This window comes from Xiphophorus maculatus, chromosome 4 (genome assembly GCF_002775205.1).
Source record: "Xiphophorus maculatus strain JP 163 A chromosome 4, X_maculatus-5.0-male, whole genome shotgun sequence".
In the NCBI taxonomy this organism is placed as follows: Eukaryota; Metazoa; Chordata; class Actinopteri; order Cyprinodontiformes; family Poeciliidae; genus Xiphophorus; species Xiphophorus maculatus.
The window spans coordinates 4,514,322-4,528,598 of record NC_036446.1 but is presented as its reverse complement, the minus strand read 5'-3'; the positions used below and the strand labels follow the sequence as shown (position 1 = coordinate 4,528,598).

Below are 14,277 nucleotides of genomic sequence, written 5' to 3'. Positions count from 1 at the left end.
AAAGCTTACTTTTGGTTGTCAAAGCTGTCAGTGAAGCTTAGGAAAGTTCTGACTTGTGCTTTTTTCTTTCGTGAAGAGCCTCTCAATCACACAACTGAACTGTACTTGCAGAACAGAATGGAGGACAAATATGATACATGACTACACATTACTGCTCTACCAGTCAGTTGTGTTGACATGTGCCAGTATGAAACACAATAGTGTTTAACATATTGTAGAAAAGCATTTCCTTGAAAAAGAAATATGATCAACTGGAGGTCATACTGTGTGACAGTATATGCTGTCACACTGCACTGAAGGTCAAGAAATCTTTTGGAACAAATTATTATTTTCATAATAGTTTCTCAAGTTCATATGAGTTAGGCATGTTGACCATTGTGTAAATAATTTAATTTAAAAGTTCCTAATAATTCAAACTCAAACCTTACATAAGTGGACAAATTGCTTAAATAAATTATTTCATATACCAAATTTAATCTCTAATATTTACAATTCTGGATTTCAGATTAACCTGCAGGATTTTCTGCATTAGTTACGTAGATTTATCTTTTAGATTTTTCCTCCTGTACCTTGACCACATCTCACACCAACACGCTTTTGTGTATGTAGTTAGATTCTGTTTAATAGACTAACACAATGTGGAGAATGTAGGGACAAAAGAAAACAACTTTTTTAATACAAAAATATATCTAAAGTATAATCTGCATTCATATTTAGCCACTTTTCCTCTGATAACCCCAAAATAAAGTAAAGCAGTTTTAAGTTATGTATTGGAAAATCACATGAATAGAAATGTGTGAAACAATACAAGAACCTAATACGATTGAAAACAAGTAAGCAAAACTCAACAAGAAGTGAGATGAATTCAAACCAAACATGAAGCAAATAAAACAAAACATAAAGGTCAGAACTGAAAAAGAAGAAGCTTCTCATCTATGACACTGAAGATAACAAATCCTACAAAGTATCAGTAATTTCTTTTGAAAAACTTCTGAACACATTATTCAGTTTGAACCTGGTCAAAGCCCCAGAGCAGGTGGACAGCATATGTCCTGACAATACTTGGTGGCCATCATTATGTTAATGGTGCCAGAAGTCAACACCCTGCTGCTGTGCTCTGACAGGATAAAACCGTATCACATCATTACACACCTGTAACCCAGGTGACCACCATGACCCAATCACCTTCCCTTTGAGCTGCCCCTTTAAATTGATTGTTGTGTGCTTCCGGGTTTCTCCTCTTTTCTCCAAACATTGCTGCTGCTCATTGTTGGCTGTCTGATCGGTTGTTTATAAAACAACCAGAGCGCTTAGATTGACTCATCGGTTGTTTTGTCTTTGAGACTTGAAGATTTGCGGTGAGTGTTGAATGTCATCTGACTGTTGTTGTATAATAGCTGTACTGATCGCGCCGCTAATGTTGCCTCCCGTTAAACCACTCAGGTTGTGATCTATTGCCAAAATCGAACAAGTTACCACACCTCCTCAGGCAATCATTACTCGACGGTGAGTATAAAACAAAACGGGGAATTATTTTCGTTCTGCTCCGCTAGTTAGCGTTAGAAATCAACTCGACAATCAATGGCTCACATCAAATTGTTCTACTTATTACTTGCTTAATGGCAGCCGAATTAAAGACCACACCTTTAACATTTAAGGGTTTGTTTTTCAATTTTAGATTTGATTATTTTTTCATGATTTCTTATTGGTGTTTGCACTCCATGTTGGTGCAACAATGGAATTTGGTACCTAATATGATTTAGTTTGTAGCTACTTTGATCAATCACATTTTAAGTCGATTGATTTGATTCAATATTAGTTGTTTGTAATGATTGCTAATTAGATTACTTAATTGATTTTGAACTTGAATTATGAAGTGCACTTTTTAAAAGGATTTCTTTTTTCTTGATGTTGTTAAAATATAGGAAGAATGTATTTAACAGTCTTATTGCCCCCCCCTTTAGTACAAATGAACTAAATGTGTTATCTGGCCTTTTAGGTCAGGTTTTTTTTCTTCCTTGGATTCACCTCTTTGACGAAGGAAGATGGCGAGCTACCCACCCACCACCTGGTGGTAGGAAACGGAACTGCATTTTTTCCTACAGGAAATGAACTAAAACTCTTAAGGAGTATTGCAAGGGGAAAATACTTGTCTCCTTTTTGCTTTTGGACTTATTGTGGACTCTATTGGATTCTGACATATCACTGATTATAATAATTATTTTGTTGGGTTGTTTTTTTTTCCTCCTTCCGTTTTTTTGGAAAATTTATTGTTTTGTTGTTTTGGTATTATTATTATTATTATTATTATTATAGCCACTGCAATAAATAGCAGTATTAACTTTACTTTTGCATCAGTTGTATTAATTATTCACCATTATCATGACTCCGTATCGTACCTAGTTCTAATTATATAAGCTGGTTAATATTACAACTTGCAGTCAGAGCTGCGCAGTGAAGAAAGCGCTACACACCATTACTGCTCTTAATGAAGTCAACAGCTCCTAGCAAAGGATACTGTGTCTGTTATCTGACTCATTAAATGAACCAATGTGTGAATAACCAGGAGATCGATTATGAAGTCATTCACTGCTCAAACGCTAGCCATCTTCTTCTTCAAAGACCCTTTCTGACGCTCATCAGTCACAAGATCCTTACCCTGCATGTTAGTTATGTTCTTAATGCTATCTTAGCAATTTATCTTTATTCTAGTATTGACGTTTTATTCTACAGCTCTGGAAAAAATGAAGAGACCACTGCACTGAACCCCATTGAAAACCTAAGGGTTATTCCACCAAATATTGATTTCTGAACTCTTCCTGAGTTAAAACTATAGTCTTATTTTAAAACACAGTGTCATTTTATGCCACAATCATGTTATATTAACGTGTGATTGTTATATTAAGTTATATTAAGTTGTTCAAATGCTATATATATTAAACATGATGCAATTTAAAACTTGAAATCCTGCCTCTCTCTCTTTAAGAAGCTCCTGTTCTTTCCTTCAATCCACCTTCTCCACATCATCACAACATTTCTCTGTTAAGCCTTTAAAATCCAGGAATACTCCAGATATGTTTTTTGTGGAGGGAATGACATAACATGATTTTATATAACACCATTTCTTTAAAAGCAGCAGAGTAAAGAAAATGCATCTCTGTAGTAGCAATAGAAAATGTGCACAAAGCACCATCAGATCAGCACTATCAGATCACCACTATCTAAAGTTACAAGAAAATATCAACTGGTTATAGCATAGAGTTTACCCAGGTTGTTTTTCCATTATTTTCAAATTCATGCAGCATACACAAAAGTGAGGCAAGTGTCAAATGGATGGATGTATGGCCGGCTTTTAAAATTGGTTTCAATAGCCTGACCATGCCGGACAGAAAAGTGAACATCAAAGTTCAGTGCTTGAACATGACTTGGTGCATTGTGAGAGCATGTTTTTTTCACTAGTTGTATGTCATCCATCAGAGGAGTTGCACACTTGTCATTGGGGACTTACTCTCTGCTCACTGCAGGACATTCATTAGATGAAGGTCAGACGAAAACACCAGCTGCTCTTTATTAACACAGAACCTTTCAATGCAGCCATATCCTGGCTGGCAGAATTAATGTTTCAATCATTTTAGGATAAATTTGTGTAACCGGTTCCTGTCTGGTCATTTATGGCCCTCTGCTGAGCTAACACCATAACACTTGAACCTATATAATTAACCAATAATTTTAAACCACATTTTCCTGTTTGATAATTACAGTGTAAGTGAAAAAAGTTCAAACCTGACTGCAGTTCTCATTAAGGTCATTTTCAGACCGAAGAACAAAGTTTGTTTTCACACCTAATATTCCAGTGGACCAGGCCTAATTGGAGACTCAGTGAGGTTAAGGTTAGCAGTTTCTGGTTTGCAGCTGAACACATTAACCAGACCGTTTGAATAACATATTTTTCCTTATCCATTTTGCTCAGTTCAATGAAATTTCTTCTTTTTTTCTCCTGAACTGCCCCTTATTCTAAGAATATCAAATTCCTGCAAGTTCTTACCAGCAGATGTGATACATTTTTGTCTGACCATTTTTCTATCAGAGGTGTTACATTGTTCTCACTCTACCGCTGCTGGTGAGCCTTTTCTTCTCAATATCTTACTGCATCTCTATTTGTATTGATTATGTTTACCCACAATGCACTGTGTTGAAGTGTTCTGCATTTCAATCACCCAAAGTGGGCCAGAGTTTGTTTGTTTTTTAGCTGCAGCAGGGTTTGACTGCACACTCACAACTCTCCAAATAAGTTTGAGTTTCCAAGCAAAGGAGCTTTTGTCTGATTCATCAGAGCTATGGTGAATGCAAGTCAATTTACTAAATAAATGCAAATGGTCCAACATTCCAACCAATTAGAAACCAGTTGTAACAGCTATGTCAGCCTCTATCAATTACTTGATAAAAATAAACCAATTTTCCCCACATTCAATTTCTGAAAACAGCATCGTCTGTGAATTTTGCTATGACTTCAATGAAAAAAACAAAACAAAACAGAAAAGCGTACAGGTTAAGGACACAAGCTTTACCTCCTACATGGAAATATTCAAAACATTTAATGCTAGATGTATTTATTGTCAATGTTTGTTACAGTCAGTTGTTGAATTTCACAAATGATCACACCAAGGAGTATTGTTTTAAGTGTCAACTTGATTTTCACAAAGTTTTTCCATTTTTGTTTAATCTTTTTTAAATAAACAAATGGCTTATATATGCTGGGGTGAGAGAATTTGTACAAGTTAGAAGAAAAGCACTTTGAAATGCCTTGCTGCTGAAATGTGCTATACAAATAAAATTTGATTGATTGAATGATTGAAAAGCTACGAAAGCCCAGATCATTTATATTTCATTGAATTAATAGCAGCTACTGTATATGTTGAGGATTTTCCTGCAAAATCTCAACAACCCAATGAGTGGTTGGAACTTAATTAAACTACACATGTTGAGGGGGGTCATGACTTTGAGGCAATGATTCAAATAAAGGAAAGGATTATTTCACACATATGGAAGACAAAGGCCTTTGAGCAATAGAAAGAAAAATCCATAGGCCCACAACATTGAGGCAAATATATCCTTAATAAATCTGCTATTAAGGACGCAGCCCTCCGTCTCCAACGCCAAACCATGGATTCGTTCACGCCGAGCTGATGTGCAGCGGCTCTATTTCCCTCCTGCCAGATCAATAGCCTTCAACTTAAAAGCAGCATCATATGAACTTCTTCGTGTGGTTTCCATGATGAGGGGGTATGAGTTTGAAAACATTTCTCTGTCGTGCCTGCTGCTAGCATGTGCTTGTTCTAAATGAAAATCAGCACTTTCTTCTTTGATTTCCAAGTTTGACGTCCAAAGATTCACTTCCTGCTAAAGAGCCCCCAGGCAGTTGAAGAAAAGTTCACAGAAAAGCCGCAACGGGCTATAAGCCACATGGGGAAAAAAGTAGCGGCTCATAGTCCGAAAAATACGGTACTTTAAAATGTTTTTTCTAGATGAAGTAATAAAATATTAAAAGAACTCTGACAAAAGAGCATTATTTTCCCTACTTCTAAAGCTTGAAGTACACCAGCCAAACCAATGGAAAGGCCGTGCACAGAGAAACTGTAAGAGCAGTTCTGAAAGAAAACAAAGTTGTCGGCCTGACATGCAACGTGGCTTTGTTCTTGCTCCTCTCGAATGTAGTAGCTCATCTTGGTGTACTGGAGCGTTAAATTAGTGCAGTCACAGTTACGCAAAAATGCTGTTGGAGGGTTTAACTGTCAGCAGTTAATCTGGTGTGAATGTTAAGACAGCCTTGCAGAACATTTAGGTCACGTACCTCTGCACGTTTTTGGCTGAAAGCTACAAATCCAAGCGTGAATCCATGATGTATTCTCTGGCAGCTAAAATCAATTATGGAAAAAAGCAACAAGTGCTATGATAACCACTGATCTTTTCTTTATTTTTTTCAAACAGCAGAAGTAAAAAACCTCAAATTACTTTATTAATGTTGCAATTGATTTGTTTTGTATGCAGTTGAAACTTAAACTGCTCGTACATTCACTTGACAGCACTGATTTGCTCTTTAAAAACTTGTCACTTTAGTAAGTTTATGCATGAAAACGATTGATTTCAATGACACTGAGTCATCTAGTTTTCTGTCTTATTCACAAGGAAGGCGGTGTGTGTGCGTGCGAAGGGGTGTTCTTCTGTGTGTGCCTATGCAGTCCAAGGACACTGAATGAGATAATTGGAGATGACTGATATCCTCGCAGTTATAATTGTGTCATTACCAGTCTGTGGAACATGATCATTAGTCCCTGTGGTCTGTGCTGTAATTAACAGATTGGCAGTGACTTAAGGGAAGAGAAGCTTCTGTCCCTGTCCAGACTCGGCTAAAGCCAAGTCTTCACCTTCTGGATAAAATGCATTTAAATGTCCTCAAGTAACTTTTTTAAGCCATGTCCTAGAATGTCCCAGTTGAAGTGGCAACTTCTCAAAGTTGTGTACACTAATGACTGCAACCTCCAATGAACGAAGGGCTTTCGAAAAATATTTATATCCATTGAAGCTTTTAGATTTTATCATGTTACAGTCTCAAACTTCAATGTATCTTGTGCAAGACAACTATAAATAGAAATGCGGTATGCAGCTACTTAAGCTGCTACCCCCGTGACCCGACCCTAGATAATCAGAAGAAAATAAATGGACGGACGGACGGACGGACGGACGGACGGACGGACAGACAGACAGACAGACAGACAGACAGACAGACAGACAGATGGATGGGGTGCATTTGTATTCATTCCCTCTGAGACAATACAGTCTATTTGCAGTTCAGTTTTCACAGATTCAGCCACCTGCAGATGTTTTTGCACATTTCTTTCTGGAGTTTACCTAAAATATTCAAACGGAAATTGTGCTTGGGAAGCTGAAATACAAAGACACAATCCTACTTAGTACCTTATTTGCTGGCATTTGCAAAGCAGAAAGGAGAGCCATTCATTATCCTTGCCCTGAGTGGCTGTGTCACCAAGAGGGGAGATTAGAAATATCTTTAATAGTGCCAAGATGGTTTCCACTGCGCACATTAAGGTATGTTAGGTGTTTGAACCATCTTTCAAGTATTTATGGAATTCAGCTATTTGTGAATGGTTGTGACCCCTAACCTCTGTGAGTACGGAGGGTCCACTGTTCTTTCACTGCAGTGACATCTAGTCATTTGGGGTATCTGTATAAACTTTAAACATCTAGAAGCTCTTTGACTTTGAGCCATTTTGGAAAGAAGAATGTCAGACAGGCTGGTGCTTACTATGAAAAACAACTTCTGTCTTAGTTGGATTTGGTTCTTGAGTTTAACTGTGATGTTTAAACCCTTGGTTATGTTGACTTCTTAGCTTTACAAAAATGAAATTGCATAATAGTGAGATGTAGATTGACTTAAAAAAGTTTCAATGGGGACGCAATATTTATTAAAGTATGTTTTTAGCAGCACAAACATAGGGCTGTATAGACTGTTTTACACAGAGATATAAATAGTTAAAAATATGTAATGGGTAATATTTTGTGATCTCAAACAATGCACAACATGTAACTTTAGAGGATTTTAACCAAAACAAAGAAAATTTGAACTGTTATCAAAGCTTTGTTTACATATAAATCAAAGAAAACACACAGAAAGAAGGGAAGAAAACACACAATACTTAAAATCAAGAAGCATAAAGTTGTCAAAACACACACACACAAACGATCCAGGCTAATTAAATAAAACAGACCTTTAGGTAATCTGCATTCACTCCCATTATGCTACTTAGAGCAAATTAGTTTCTAGCCTTGCATGGGAGCTTTCAGGCTCGGTTCCAGTGAAAATTTGGGCACTCCAGCTCATGGACCATTCAGAGCAGTAAGCCAGCAAACCCTCTGGCTCAAGGATTACCAGCCCAATCCCCCACAGCTCAGAGATGGTCAGGAAATTGAACGGAAATAAGCAGGGATAAATAACCGTATGAGGAATGAGGCAAGGGAGCGGAGCCATGCCAAGGACAGCGTTGGCTGTGTTGGAACACATGCATTCGGTGAAGTGCAGATGGCAGAGATGGATGCCACCCAGAAGAGAGTTTGAGAAGTGGGACAGGGAGTACAAGAGGAGAGTTTCGGGGCCAGAAGCACTGTCGTTCGGTGAAATAACTGTAATTTATTACAGGTCTTTCAGTGACCTTTTAACAGAGCGCTCACCCACTGAGACTTCAGCAGGCCTCAGACTGCCAGTGTTACACTGTGGGCTGAATCAATCCACCCACTGCACACTGAGAAACTCTACTCACACGTTTGGACTTTAAACATTTTGGACAGAGCTTGGCTGGCAGCACTGCCTATACTTTCCAATCCTGTCTTCCCTTCCATTATCTCTGCCTAGGCAGTGATAAAAAAAGGCGTAGTCGTTGTCTTTATGCCTGCCTGTGCTTGATCTTGAGGTGCGAAAAAGATCCTGTTTGTTGTTACCATTTGGAATCCTTCTTTAAAGAATTAACTATTCATTTTTGTCCATTTTTCATAAGATGTTGTTGCTTTTCGTAACAGTATGTAAATTTTATTTAAAATATATACGTATATACCGGTATATATATTTATATATACCAGCTTTTTTTTCACTAATCTGTGAAAAAACTGGCAAGAAGCAGGAGGAAGGTCTTAATGCATACAAGCTCAAGATTGACTTAAAAATGTAGCTTATTTTGTCAACAGCTTGATTAATAAGCGATCAACTAATTACAGATCCTGCAGTTAACTCAATTAAAAATTAAATAGAATTTAATTTGAGTCCTAATATATATATACAGTACAGATCAAAAGTTTGGACACACCTTTTAATTCAATGAGTTTCCTTTATTTTCATGACTATTGACATTGTAGATTCACACTGAAGGCATCAAAACTATGAATAACATGTGGAAATATGCACTAAACAAAAAAGTGTAAAAGAACTGAAAATACTCCTTATATTCTAGTTTCTTCAAAGTAGCAACATTTTGCTGTGATTACTGCTTTGCACACACTCTGCATTTTCTTGATGAGCTTCAAGAGGTAGTCACCTGAAATAGTTTTCACTTCATAGGTATGCTCTGTCAGGTTAATAAGTGGGATTTCTTGCCTTATAAATAGTCATGAAAATGAAGAAAACCCATTGAATTAGAAGGTGTGTCCAAACTTTTGATCTGTATTGTATATATATATATATATATATATATATATATATATATATATATATATATATATATATATATATGAGATGATGCTTTTCAAAATCAATGAGAAGTTGTTGACAACTCTGCTTTGTTCATTTCTTTTTAATGGTTTCCACAGATTCTGAGAAGAAGTTGTTCTACTTGTTCAAAGAGAGTTTTGATGCTTGGGGCAATTTTAGGTTCCAGAATACTTTGTGTCAGATTCTGTGGATGACTTTCAACCTTTCAATGCCTTACGAAAGAGTCATTTAAAGTGAGCAAGACAGCTTCCCACGATTCATTTTAATACGATAATCACTATTCATGGCCTCCATAATGTCACTTTTGTCTTATTGTTTTAAAAAAGAGCTACATTTGTTTAAGCCTATAAAAACAAAATCATAAACAGTTTCCTCACATCTAGTCAAAAAAGCGTTTACACATGCTGGAAAGAAATGTGAAAATATCACTTCTCTAAATGTTAAAGCTTATCAAACATTTAGGGCATTTCCGTAACGGGCACAGTTGTTATCAACCCGAGTAAAATGGATCTTTTAGTACAGCGAAGGAAAAACTTGCACTTCACAGCTGTGTGAGAGATAAGCACCGGCAGCACCACACAAAGCAGCTTATTTCGTTACAGTTCCCCCAGAACAACATACTGATGCTGGTCTGCACTGTGGTAAATAAAATAGCAGAATCTGGAAAAAGAAGAATTTCTAGCCAGTGAAAAAGCACTTACATGGATTTAGCTTTAAGGGTGTCAAAAGTATCACACGTCACAAATAGACCAGTTTAAATGTTTAGGCATTTTTTTGTGCACTGAGCATGGGTTTATTATTAATTGTATTATTAAACACATTATTTACTAAAATGAAGACGTTTTTAAAAGCAAAAGTGCAATAAAATGTTATTAGATTTATGTTTAATGTCCTCAAAGAAACTTACAAGACAAATATGTTCGATACATTCCTCCTTCATCTATCTCTGTGTCCTTTTGGCTTCTGAATTTTGATGAAACTGAGATCAGAAATTTTCAAAACAAGTCCGACAACAGCGGACTTATGCCGACTTTCAATCGACTTTCAAATATTTCAGATACCAAAAACTTGACTAGCAATTTGTCATAGTCTTTCGATCTATGCTTACCACCAAATAAAAACAATTCTATATATTTTAATAGAAGCTCATCCAATACATTTTAGACATTTAAATTACAGTGCCATTTGCACCAAACAGTTATTGAGACAGAAAACAGTTTGAAATGAGGAACTTTCCACTAAAAGGAAACATTAATATTTAAAATGTTTTTTCACCAGATCTTATTTGCATTTATTTAAACCACTAACAGTAATGGACTTGGATTATCATTATGTTAAACAGAGGGACTTAGAAATTAATTCCTGCCTATAAGAGTAAAACTATAAAAACTCATCCAGTTATTGAACTCTTTTCATGAATCAGCTGGCCTGCCAGGGTGAACTTTTGCCTTTTGGTTAATTTTGATCAGTCCATAAAATGAGTTTTTAGGGGTTCTATCAATAATAGGTGGGCCTATTGCTACATACAAAAATACTGTAAAGAGCTTTATGAATGCAATGTTGTGCTTTCACTTATCTAGATTACATTTGATCACAAATCAAAGCTAAAGACGATCAAATTCAATTCACCAACAACAGTGAAATAATCCTTTAATTTAGCAGAAGCTGTGAAATAATCACCCTCTGTGTGTAGTGTATAGTTATGATCAGTGTACTAAGCAATGTCAAAAACTGTTTTAATTTATTGTTTGATTGACCTCAGAGAACTTTAATATAAAGAAGCAGGTTGGGGGGAGGTATAGAACTTGAATTGATTCTTTTAGATGTTAATTTTAAGAGAAAATGGGACAAAGTTAAAGAAAGAGCACCGCTTTGTACTTGTCTTTGTCTTTTTTCCCACCCAACTTGGTGTCTGTTTGGATTCTTTCTCATTTTCTCCACTGACCCAAGTTTACCCCCTTCTTTTATTTTTTTTTTTACAATGTTCATAAAGAGTGAGCAGAGGCTGTGGCTCGTTCATTCTTTGTCATTACATCCTTGTTCTACCACAACAGAGGCAGAGTACCTACAGAGAAGCTGATTGATTCACAGAGGCACAAACACAGTCAATTACTCTTTAATGTCACTGAATGAGAGTAAATTCAGCCGGCAGGACTTTCCAACTCCAATGAGTGCCACTGCCCCCATCATCGCAGGATGAATAAGGACAGCTGAGCATTATCCGAACAGCTCCTGATCAATAGGTTACCTTTGCAGTATGTTACTTGGTGCACAGAGAACATTAAAGTTAATGATTTGGCACTAAAGCGAAATGTGGTATGAAATGAGTAAAAGTGTTAACACATTACAGATGTGTGTGCTCAGGTTTCTGTGACTCCTGGTTTTGTCGTGTGACCACACTCGGCGAGGAAACGTAAACACAAACTGTCAGTTTTTGAGGATTAGCCATCACATGAGGGCAGGTGCTGCACTCCGGGTGGAGACGCTTCATGTTTCCTGGAGCTTATCTGAAAAAGCCAGGACGGAAATGCACACCACACACACACGCGGGCTTTTACTCAGACACACCTTCATCCCTACTGTGGAAACTCTGCGGGCAGCTGCTGGCCTTGATTGGCTCATTTCTAACCTCAGAGGATGCAACTCCTGCAGGTTTGGGCCCCAGTGATTCTTCGGTATATTCGTCTTTTTTTTTTTTATTTAACCAACATTCCGTCAGACAGTACTTCTGACTGTCTGATAGCCTCGGTTCTGATCTGTGCTTCCCAGAAGTCGAGTTCATATCAGCTCATCTGCCATCCACTATTAGCAGCATGAGCAAACATCATTGGTAAAATCCTGCATAAATGACTTTCTATTTCATGCCTCCCAGCTGTGTGGACCTTGTAAATAACCTTTTTTCATGAGAGTAGTACAGCAAGTCTTTGGACATGAAACACAATCATGTCATGTATGCATAAAACTAGTCACCGTTCCTTTAAAGGGGCAGTATTATGTGTTTTCCAGGCACATGGTGCCATTTCATAACACAGTCAAGAAACTCAACTTCAGTTGTTATAGAAATGCTACTTATATTGAATATGTCTTAAAAGGAATTTGAGTTCCAAATTCAAGGAATTGTTTCTTTAAAAACTTTTGCCTTCGGAAAGTCATCACAACATCACTTCTCCATTGACCTTTTAATTATGTTTTTACCAGCATTGCACTGAGAAGTAGCTCCTATAATGAGTTCAGCGGAGGCACAGTTCCACCAGGTGTTTGCTAATTGCTGCTGGTTAATCTAAAGGAGCTGAGTGGGGGAGGGGTGCTCTGTGAAGTTTAGAAATTGCAGCTATGACTTGAAGGCAGCGCTAGGTCCACTCAGGCATTTTGCACGGCTCAATGGTTGCCATGGAGACTAAGAGATTTTTCAAACATGCATGAAAGAATCAAGGCAGAACTCCAGGTATGTTTTTGATGAAGTGGTAACATAATAACATGATGTAAAGCTCAAAAAGTTGATTTTGCCTAATGCTGCCCCTTTAAGACAAAACTCTTAACATGCTAGGAGTCATGAGGAGGATTTTTAGTGACCAAGCAACTTTATACAAGCAGGGAATCATTGTGAATTGTTTTTTTTTCTTCATTAGAAATTACCTATTAACGGTCAACCATAATGTCAGGAAGGTATTTAGAGTTATCTTAAAACTATGTGAAAATCAGGACTTTTTTTTTTTTTACTGAATTCATCAGTTTCAAAATATAGTATTTTCTCTTCTGCTGTACAGAGTTATGGCAAAGAAATATTAGAAAGTTATGATTTTTTTATACATTTATACAGATCCCTATAGTGCTGAGAAAATAACGGACGTACACGGAAGATTAAATCTTCAAAAGAGCGCTGCATGCCTTAGGATATTGAGAATTATGCAGTTCCTTCACTATCTGTTTAAAATCTGACAAGTTTTATGTCCAGAAACACATCAACCAGAAATTTGATCATAAAATTTAGATTGCTTTATGGACAGCAAAGGTTTTCCTTTCTTTGAGGCTGACAGCAAGACTCATGCAAATTTAAAAATTGGTGAATAATTGCACTGGGAGACATAATTCTTCGCAAGCTCACATCTATCAACTGTTCACTGCAATAACATGTCAGAAGAAATTTGATTTAATTTAATCTAAATTACATCTATAAAGGAAAACTCTGCCTTTTAAGGGTTTGATATAAAATAATACCACAAGCTCTTCAGCTGTCTGCCTGGTAAAGTTGTATTTTCATGATATTTATATTGCAGATACATTTACCTTAATAACAGCCCAAAAATATGCATTTTTGTAAGCATAATTTCAGGGGGCATATAATAAAGCGTTTACCATGAACCTAAGCATGACATTTTTCAAAACGATGTTGTGTCAAAAATGTTTTTCTGGTTTAAATGACTTTTCTTGATCTAGCAAATTGTCTGTACAAACACTTAGACTGGTTACTTCCTCATGTGCCCTCTAGGATCTGCAAAAAAAGTGGAAGATAAGCAGCTCCAGCAGCAGCGAGTGCAATGCCATTAGCACCAAAGTCACTGCAGATTATCAGTAAATGGTAAAAGCGAGGAGGGAAGAGATAGAGCAGAAAGAATAAAAGAGACAAAATCTGTTGTGGTTCCAAGCAATGACTGACTGGAGATCTGGGATATCATAAAATGCCTCCTGAGCATGTTAGCTAGGGTGACACATCAGAGACTCTGTTCCTGATCCCAAAGAGTTTCGCTCCTTGGAGCTAAATGAAAGCAAACTGATCAAACAGAAAATGGTTTGATGTGTCAGACTCAAACTGTTCTAATCTATCCACCAAGGGTGAGACGCTGGACTTCTGGCAAAATCAAACTGCAAAAGAATGACTGTTTTAAGTTGGTGAATGAAAAAGAGTGCAGGGCTCTGCAATTATTAACTATATAAAAACTTCAGGAGCATTTTCTATTATTTTTGATGACATGTATTGGTATCAAAAAGTGTTTGCCCCT

The 14,277-nt window shown here is 36.9% G+C and overlaps 1 protein-coding gene across 1 annotated transcript in view; it reads right to left on the bottom strand.

Annotated features, from left to right (window-relative positions):
- nell1 (neural EGFL like 1) overlaps positions 1-14,277 on the bottom strand; it is a 230,372-nt gene that overhangs the window by 109,726 nt on the left and 106,369 nt on the right. The window lies entirely within an intron of this gene.